Raw genomic sequence first — 11079 nt, forward strand, 5'->3', positions numbered from 1 at the left:
AACCAATCCCTATTATATTCATCCAAGCGAAAATCCTACCTCAGTCTTGGTTACCCCTGTTCTCACAGGAAACAATTATCATTCATGGAAAAGATCCTTCACTATGGCTATTATTTCCAAAAATAAATATGGATTTCTTACCGGTTCTATCTCCTCTCCTCTACCCGGGGATCCCCTTTTCTCGGCTTGGGAACATTGCAACAACTTGGTCTTATCTTGGTTATTCCATTCTTTGTCCCCTTCTATAACTCAAAGTGTCCTCTATTTTGACACTGCCTCTTCTGTCTGGACCGATTTGAAAGAACGATTTGCTCAGAGCGATCTTCTCCGAATTGCTAAGTTGCAAGAAGAAATCTATGCACTTAAGCAGGGCACTCTGTCCGTCACTGAGTTCTACACATCACTAAAGTCTCTTTGGGAGGAACTCGACAGTTCTCGCCCTCTCCCAGTCTGTTCATGTCCAGCAACATCTCATAGATCACAAGATTTCATAATTCGCTTTCTTAAGGGATTGGATGAACGGTTTTCGGTGGTGCAATCTCAAATACTTCTCCTAGACCAATTACCTCCAGCAACCAGAGTTTTTGCATTGGTCATCCAACATGAACGACAGCTACAAGTCACCACTGGTATTCTAGACGATCCACGTTTCATCACTGTGCCATCGATTCGCGGCACCCCTCACAAGGTCGCGGTCGCGATCGCAATGGCTTTTCCTCCGGCAAGGGTCGCGGTGGTTTCCCCTCCAGTGCGGGACGTGGTGGTTCCTCTAAGTTCTGTACGCATTGCGGTCGTAGTGGCCACACGATTGAAGTCTGTTATTCGAAACACGGGTTCCCACCAGGGGATCCACGTCACTCTGGTAGTCCACATCACTCCGCTGCTGTCGCCGTCGCCACTCCTCCTTCAATCGCCCCTCCAGTTTATGATGAGAGGGCAGCCCTAGGTCATGTTGAAGGGCATACCCATCAGCCGAATCCAAATCCAATTTTGGACCTCTCACTAGCCCAACAACAAGCTCTCATAGCACTTCTCAAAAGGACCGAGTCTCCCTCTTCAGAATATAGAGACAATGGTTCATCAAATCAAAATGGGTTTTTGCCTAATCTGAGTACTCATTATCTTTGTTCTTCAAACACATTTTCTGTTTTAAATCATTTTTCCAACAAAAATACCTTTTTAAATTCTTGGATTATTGACTCTCGTGCCACAGACCATATTGCATCAAACTTATCTTGGTTTATTTCATATTATAAAGTCTCTCCCATTATCATTCACTTACCAAATAACACTAAAGTCACTGCTTCCTATAAGGGTGTTGTGCAATTTTCTTCATCCTTAATCCTTCATGATGTTCTTTATTTGCCTTACTTTAATTTTAACATTATTTTCATATCCAAAATTACTTCCAATCTTCAATGTCAACTCACTTTTTCATCTTCTTCTTGCACTTTACAGACCAACACTTTGAGGACGATTGGCTTTGGTAGAATGAGAGAAGGCTTGTATGTTGTTGAAAATACTCTCCCTCACACTCCATCAACTTCACATTCCATTCATACTATCAAAACAAAATCAACCATTACACCATCCGAGCTATGGCATTTTCGTTTGGGTCATCCTTCTGAACAACGACTTAATTATTTACATAAGCAATTTCCTTTTATTTCTATGCATTATGATAAAACTTGTGATATTTGTCATTTTTCTAAACAGAAGAAACTTTCATTTTCTCAAAGTTTTAATAAAGCTAATGCAATTTTTGATTTATTACATTTTGACATTTGGGGTCCGTTTCGACAAAATTCTATTCATAATCATAAATATTTCTTAACTGTCGTTGATGATTTTAGTCGCTTTACATGGGCTATTTTGTTAAAATCAAAAGGAGAAGTGCAAAATCATGTAAAGAATTTTATTACTTTAGTTGAAACACAATTCAACTCTAAAGTCAAAACTATCCGTTCAGATAATGGACCAGAATTTCTTTTACATGATTTTTATGCTTCCAAGGGCATTATTCATCAACGTAGTTGTGTTGAAACCCCTCAACAAAATGGACGGGTAGAACGCAAGCATCAACATATTTTAAATATAGCTCGTGCTCTTATGTTTCAATCTAATTTACCATTATCTTTTTGGTCTTATGCTGTTAAACATGCTGTTTATTTGCTTAATAGAGTTCCATCCTCTGCAATTAATTTTCAAACACCATTTGAGATTCTATTTAATCATCCACCAAATTATCATGACATTAAAGTTTTTGGTTGTTTATGTTTTGTGTCTACCCTAATGACAAATAGATCAAAATTTGATCCAAGAGCCAAAAGGGGTGTTTTCATTGGGTTTCAAAATGGTTTTAAAGGATATATCATTTATCTTTTGGATGACAAAAGGATTGAAATTTCTCAAAATGTTGTATTTGATGAATTAGTCTTTTCTTTGGTCCACACAAATGACCCAATCTCTCCCTCCAACCCAACAACAAATTTTGACCCAAATAATTTTTCTATCAACCCACATAAACCAAAAATACCAACCCTTCCAGTTGAACCCTCACCCATACCCATTGACCCAACTCCATCTAATTCTTTATTCTCTCCAACAACCTCTCCTTCTTCCTCACTATCATGTCCTAACTAACTTGAATCCATGACAACCGAATCTCTTTTGCAGCCCACACCCTCCTCTTCTTCTGCACTAGACACTAGTCCACCATCACCTCCTCATTTCCCGTCACCTTCCTCACCACCTGAGCAACCCCATCCTCGTCATTCTGATCGACCTCACCGACCTCCAGCATATCTCTCTGATTACTTGTGCAATTCGTCTCTCACCTCTACCAATCAATCTCCCTCAAAGTGCAGGTATCCTTTATCCTCAGTCATGTTTTTTTCTTCCCTTTCATCTTCACATAAAAGGTTTTTATTATCTCTACATTCTGACGTTGAGCCAAAGTTCTTTAAAGATGCCAATCAACATCCCAATTGGCGTAGTGCTATGAAAGATGAGCTGGATGCTCTTGAGTTGAACAAAACTTGGCGTCTTGTTGATTGTTCTACAGATGTTAAGCCAGTTGGCTGTAAATGGGTCTATCGCATCAAACGCAAGCCTGATGGTTCAATTGATCGATATAAGGCTCGCCTTGTGGCTAAAGGATTCACCCAGACTGAAGGTGTTGATTTTTTGGAAACCTTCTCTCCTGTTGTCAAGCTTGCCACCATCAGATTAGTTTTGGCATTGGCCTCTATGAAGCATTGGCCCATACATCAGTTAGATGTCAATAATGCTTTCTTACATGGGGATCTTTCTGAAGATGTTTACATGACTTTGCCACCTGGGTTCACATCTCCTCGCCCAAATCAATGCTGCAAGTTACTAAAGTCATTATATGGTCTACGACAATCTAGTCGTATGTGGTATGACAAACTTTCTCATCTTTTGCTATCCCATGGATATCAGCAGACTTTATCTGATTATAGTTTATTTGTTAAATTTACTGGTGCTCAAATTTCTATACTTCTCGTCTATGTTGATGACATCGTTCTCACCGGCAATTCTATTTCTGAACTTGCTTCCATTAAGTCTATTTTGCACCAACACTTCCGAATTAAAGATTTGGGCCCTTTAAAATATTTTTTGGGTATTGAAGTAGCTCAATCAGCAAAGGGAATTTGCTTATCTCAGAGAAAATATTGTCTTGATCTTTTGGAGGATTCTGGTTTATTAGGTGCTAAACCTACCTCTGTTCCAATGGATAGTTCTACAAGATTATATCAAGACAAAAGTCCCTTGCTATCTGACCCTTCTGTGTATCGCCGTTTAGTTGGACGTCTTCTCTACCTTACCACTACTCGACCAGACATCATGTATGCCACTCAACAATTAACTCAATTTATGGCAACTCCTACTGAATCTCATCTTCAAGCCGCCAAGCATGTGTTACGATATCTGAAAACTAGCCCAGGCAAAGGAATTTTTTTTCCAAGAGAATCAGAAATTCAACTTCTCGGCTTCAGTGACTCTGATTGGGCCGGATGTCCTGACACTCGGCGATCCTTAACAGGCTATTGTTTCTTCTTAGGCAACTCTTTAGTCTCTTGGAAGACCAAGAAACAAACCACCGTTGCCCGCTCATCCACTGAAGCAGAATATCGTGCACTTGCAAACACAACTTGTGAACTTCAATGGTTACTAAATCTGTTACAATTTTTACGCATCTCTCCTATCCGCCCACCAGTTTTATATTGTGATAATCAAAGTGCTCTTCATATTGCTGCTAATCCAGTTTTTCATGAACGGACCAAACATTTAGAGGTCGATTGTCACTTGGTTCGACAAAAAGCTCAAGCTGGAGTGATGAAACTTCTCCCCATACCTTCTTCTGGGCAATTAGCTGACATCTTCACAAAGCATTTGTCTCCTCAACCCTTCCATCTTAATCTCAATAAGCTTGGAGTTCTCGATATCTTTCATCCTCCAGCTTGCGGGGGCATATTAAACTACTCTTCTACCTTAGCCCATGACAACAATAAAGAAGTCTCGTGGCCCACAAATTCAGCCCAATAGGATACATAAATTCAATTACAATTTTAGTCTTTATTATCTTATCTTATTTTTATTTGCTTTTATCTTTCATAGGACAATGATCTATATATATTTAGTTGTACCCTCATAGTTTACAAAACTACAATTCAATTCAATCAATCAACAATTAATAAAAGTTCGCATTCTTTTCTTTTCTTATTCTTTCACAATTTTATCAGATATTTTTACTAAAACAGTTTTAAAACAAACTTTTACTAAAGTTCTAGTTTACAAAATTTGGTAAAATAAACATTATAAGTACAGTGAAGTCCAAATTCCTTTTTAAAAATCCATGTCCAAAAACTCCCACTAATATGACCAAAAACAAAAAGTTGTCACTAATGGAACTCAAGTGATGTACATACTGTTATAAAACCAACACGGCTTGTTAGGCTCTTCAAAACCGTTTGAACTAACTAAAATCTGACATATTATCCTCTTTGTAGACCACGTGTCTGTTAAACAATCTATAATTTAAAATATCTGTAAATCTGTACAGATTTACATCTGTACCATAAAACGACCTACGTCAAAAACTCGTTCATTCAACTAAAAGTTAAGAAGAAAAAAATAAAATAGCATCCAAAATTAACATTCACAGAGCATGTAAAAATTCAAACATGGGCTATTCTTTTTACGATGTCACTTAACAATTTAACCAATAGCTTGAGTTGGATTAAATTAAAAATCAATACAAATCATAATTGTTTGAATCCAGTAAAATTAGATCAATTTTATTATACGAATCATGATAAATTATATTAATTTTATCTTTTAAATAAATTTACTCCCATTTTTATATAGGAGTATGATTAATTATCATCAAAATAATTATAAAATATATTCTATTTTTTATTTTTAAAAAATTAATAATTAAATATTGATTTTTTTTAATTTCTGGTTTTTACACTTTTCTCCTTTTTCTTTTAATTCAGATTTAAAGAAGAGAATCATTTGATTTACTAAAATTTTTGCCCCACTTTCAATCACTGCTATTCTCTCATCCTTTTCCTCTGTTGTATCTCTCGTTCGCTTATCCTTGCCGCCGTAACACGCCTCAGACGACGCCGCGACTTGCTTTCGCCGCCGCTGTCTCAACACACTTCCGAGTGAAATAGATACCTGACTGATTCTCTTGATACGGGTGATACTATTGATTTATGCCTCTCTCACCATTTTTTAAGTCTTTCCTTTTCTTAATGGCTTCCTCATCTTAGTAGAATTGATAATTTTAATACTTAGGAAGCACTAAAAGTCACGATATTGAATCTATTAGCATAAAGTTGTGACGTATATAGTTTAAATTTCTGAATATTAACTTTCTGCTTTAATGCATTGATTTGATTTACTTGATTACACTTTTAAAATCTTAAATGTTGTTTTGATTTCAAAATAAAAAATTACTATAAGTCCTTGAAGCAATCTTAATTATGTGAAACATGAATCCGAAAGATATATCATGTAGAATTAGTCTTTTTTATCAATTGAAAGTTTAATCCTGTTGTCTATAGCATTGTTAAACTTAATAATTTATTTATTATTTGTAATGTGTTTGCATAAAAAATTAATTGATCCAACATGTCCCACAAGGATTAAAAATTTTAATCTCTTATAGCAAAATCTTATCTTAATTAATTTTGGATTCTTTTCGTAGCGTCTTTTTTAGTTATCCGCAATAAATATACTTTCTGTCATCCTAATGTAGTAGAGTTGTATTCATGATATCTATAATAATTGTATTTTTAACACATTTTTTATAATTAATGCGTTAAACACTTGAACGTGTATATATTGGAGTATAAAAAGAAGTAGTTATGGATGTATGTTTCTCTGTTTTGAGTGTTGATGTGAATAATAATAGAAATTAGTGCATTTATTTATAGTACTTTTGGGTGGAACCAGGTTGAATTATATTGGCCAATTTAGACTATAACGATATTTTATTTTATTCGCATCATTGCATTGTTCGTATTAACACATTTTACAAATATATATTAGTTATATCAGATTCTTCACTTTTGTTTTTGTTTCTGTTAGTCAAACAAAAATTTATGACCTTGTGTAATCCGGTACCACAGCTTAACAGACCCAGACTAGCTAATTGATTCATACGTCTGAGTGCAGGAAAAAAAAAGTAGTTCATTGAACAAGCACTTGTTGAGGTAAATTTATTATCTTTAGGCGTCTTATGTTGTTGTTTGTGTGAATGATTCTGTGGCCACAATCACTAGCTATTCACAATTATGACAATGTTGACTAAATTCCCATTTTGGTCCTTCAGATTCACGCGATTACTCATTTTGGTCCTCGAAATTTAGAATTACCTATACTGGTCCTCCAGATTTAAGTTTTGGCACCAATATGGTCCCTCAACTCTTTCCGGTGATGATTAGGCAAATGGAATGCTGAGATGACACTCTTCCTGTCACGTTGGACACTGTAACGGCTAGTTGATGTGGCAAGGGTTGTATTTGTATCCAATTTAGTCCCTGAAACCCTAATTATCTTATTATTTATCTGAGTTATAATAACAAAGTTTTAATAAAGGGGGACTAAATTGGATACAAATACAATCCTTGCCACATCAACTAGTCGTTACAGCGTCCAACGTGACAAAAAGTGTGTCATCTCAGCACTCCATTTGCTTAATCATCACCGGAAAGAGTTAAGGGACTATATTGGTGCCTAAACTTAAATCTGGAGGACCAGTATAAGTAATTTTGAATTTCAGGGACCAAAATGAGTAATCGCGTGAATCTCAGGAACCAAAATAGGAATTTAGTCGACAATGTTTCTCTCAATCCTGTGTTTATATTATTTTTTTTCATTTGTTTTGAAATCTAATTCTTATTTGATTAAAGCAACTCTTTCTTTTCTTTTCTTTTTCTTTTCTTTTTTTCTTTTTTTTAATTGACAGCTAAAATAGAAAATTTACCGAATTGACTGTGTAATCGGCATTTGTACCCAAATAACCAACTAACCATAATTCCATAAAGCTAAAATTATGTTATCCTCCTTTTATGGATGGTGAGAATTGAGAATTAACAATTACTATTATTATTGGTTGTCACCATTTAATTTGAATGATTTCTTTAATTATTCCCTTTTTCTTATCCATTATTTAGATTAACAGTGTGAGAAACGACAAAATAAACCTGCTTTTTAGTTCTACATAATTTGCTCAAATTAACAAATGTGGATTATTATTATTATTATTATTATTATTATTATTATTATTATTATTATTATTATTATTATTTAAATAAAAATTAGTTAGCTATGTGATCCTTCATTGATGCAACAAGCATTCTCAATTTGTATTAATGTTGATCGTTAGTTTTAGAGTTTCAATAATATAAAAATAGCTGTGATCTCAAAATAAAAATAATAACAACAAATATATAAAGTTGACTACATGTGTAATTTTTGTTTAGTTAATTAGATCAGTTACTATTTTCGACTAGTGCAAACTAAAAAAGTGTAATAACATATAAAATTAAAGTATAATAATAAGACAATATTAATTAATTTTAAAGCTTAAAGCATAACAAGTAGTTGATAAACAAAATGTGAAAAAGTGTAGGAGAGAAAAGAGGCACAGAAAATCCAATGGCTACTATGCACTTTTAAGGAGCCTCTGCTCCATTTGTTTTTGTTGTTTAAGGTAAAATGTATTTTGTATGCAGAAGAATGTATAAGAAATTACTTGATGAGGTTTGTAGCTCTTGTATTTTTGTTTTTTTTTCTTTTTTGCTCCTTAGAATGAGGCAATCCAAGCCACCAACATGCTTACTTTTATTTAGCCTTTAGAATTATTATAGATATAACTTTTGAGAATTCATTGGTGCTAACTTTGTCTTCTTCCAATCTCTCTTATATCTAATTATCAATTGTTCCAAAAATAAAATAGTTTGTCTCAACTTGTTAGTATCTTTTTAATATGTTCAACCTTGTTTTTCATATATAGATATAGCCGAATTAGTACTTAACACACTCTTCGCTACTTAGATTCTAGAGCTAACCAGAATATGTTTTGAAAATTCTTGTCTTGAAAAATTATTAAGAAACTAACTTGAGCTATTTATGAAAGAGAAAAAAGGTGTTGGAGTAGTTTTTCTTAATTTATCAGGGTGGTTTAACCATAAATATGTGCATGATATATAAGAAATTTAGTCTCTATTTTAAAAATATTTGTTCTTATCATTTTTGGTAATTTATATACAAACTTACCTTTCATTTTAAATTATGTATTGGTGTTCAGAAAGTAATAGGTCAGGAATTTTCTCATGAAAGGGTTAATAGTGAGCATATATCATATGATCAGTATGAGCAGGAAGAAGAAAAACATGCGAAAGTTGACGGGGAGTATATAGATGAGGATGACATAAATGTGGAACCAATGTTTGATGATCACGACTTCGATGAAGGGCATAAGATTGATTCACTCAAAGACATTGGGATGATTGAATTTTGGAACATCAGGGATGAATATGTATGTCATTTTCACTTTTCTGATGTCGATATTGCATTTAAGTTCTACAATAGATATTCAAGGACAAGAGGCTTTAGTGCTCGGAGGAACAGGACTAGGAAGAGTCGTGCGGGCGTACTTAAGTTAAAGAATTTTGTATGTCATCATGAAGGATTTAGACTACAAAATAATTATGGTATTGGATACTTTAAGAAAAAAACCTACACCAGAGACAAGGTGTGGCTGCAATGCAATGATGGAGATTCGTCTAGATGCACCTAGTGGTCGTTGGTTTATTTCTTATTTTTTTTGATGAACACAATCATCTGCTTTTGGATCCTCAGTTAATTGGATTGCTTGGTGGGCATAGATTCATGTCCGAGGCTGATATTGGCCACATGATTAACATGAAAAATTAGTGTTGGGCAGATATATCAAGCATTAACAAATCAGGCAAGTGGCTACGAGTATCTCTCTTTCATGCAAAAGGACATGTACAATAAAATACCAAAGCAGAGGAACCAGTTACCCGGTGATGCACATGCAGCTTTGAAGTATCTAGAAGATCAAGCAATAAATGACCATTCTCTCTATTTTAATCATCACATGGATGCCGATGGTAGTTTGCGCAATTTATTCTGGTGCGATGGTCTGCGTAGGGCAGATTACTCATTATTATTTGGCGATGTGCTGGCTTTTGATGCTACCTATAAGAGAAATAAATATATGTGTCTATTGGTGGTATTTTCTGGTGTCAATCATCACAACCAAACAATTATTTTTGTGCACTTAGGAATATCTATTACCTTATGGACTTCTCAACCCTCGAAATTCACTATTTCTTGTATACCATATTCTGCATACTTCTCTGAAAATATTATTTCAGAAAGAGCCACTCCCTGTAATAAAAATATTGTGCTTTATTATTCGAAGTAATAATATTATTTGCTTTGTATGTATAGTAGGTGAACTTACCATATTTCTAATATGATGCTTGCGTGGTTCATCATCTTCAACCTTACAATGAAAGTCTAAATGATAAAATATTTTGTCAGGAATGCTCATTACCATTAGATACCAGTTACAGTTCTCTTTGATTGGAACATATATCTGTAATTCAAATAGGATGTAATATGTTTAAGTACAAATTTGAGTACTTTTTATTATAAAAAATATGCAAATAATTAACGAGAACTTACAAATTGAAGGTCATAGGTTGGTGGCATATAATGTGCATATTTTTTTAGTAGGTCATGATCCTCCATATATAACGACATGTCATCGTAAGTATGTTTGAGGACAATGGTTGTTTATTTTACGTACTTAAAATGAGACAATCAAGATTTTGACTTACCGTAAATGATGGTGGAAAGGACCAAACATTCTTTAATTTTGTCATGCTAATATTTGATGTTATCTTCAATGCCATCAACTTTATTACCAGTTCAGACACTTGTTTTTCAGGTACGAGACAAAACAAATCTTCCCTAATTACAGTTGTGTCGTGAATATGAACCAGATCCCCTCTAATACAAAGCCACCATATTAGACACAGAGATAACTAAAATTAAAAATAAAAGATGGCCAGAAAAACTTTTACGCTATATCATTAGCGGCAGTAAAGATGTACATGGTCATATTGACCAAGTCCTCACTCAACCTCATGCCTTGTGATGGTTTGAATTTACAATTAAGATTTTGCACACAACAAAGAGGTTATCCACAATATACATATTTGAATACTATGCCTAAAAATTATTTGTAACTATATGAAATATCTTTGGAATAGAAGTTGACTTGAAAGCTATTTTTTATTCTTTTGCAGAACTCGTTAACCGTGCATTGTCTATGTTAAAAGTTAGAGGCCTTTTGCATAGTCTAGTTTTCGCCATCTTACTTGATAGTTGAACGTTGTGCTCAAGTTTTGGCATTTTAGCTGGCCGTGTAAAAGCTATCCTTTGGATAGATGGTGAATTACTGGCTCTTATCAATTTGTCATTTTGCTTTACAAACTTACTCGC

This window comes from Arachis duranensis, chromosome 9, assembly GCF_000817695.3.
Source record: "Arachis duranensis cultivar V14167 chromosome 9, aradu.V14167.gnm2.J7QH, whole genome shotgun sequence".
In the NCBI taxonomy this organism is placed as follows: Eukaryota; Viridiplantae; Streptophyta; class Magnoliopsida; order Fabales; family Fabaceae; genus Arachis; species Arachis duranensis.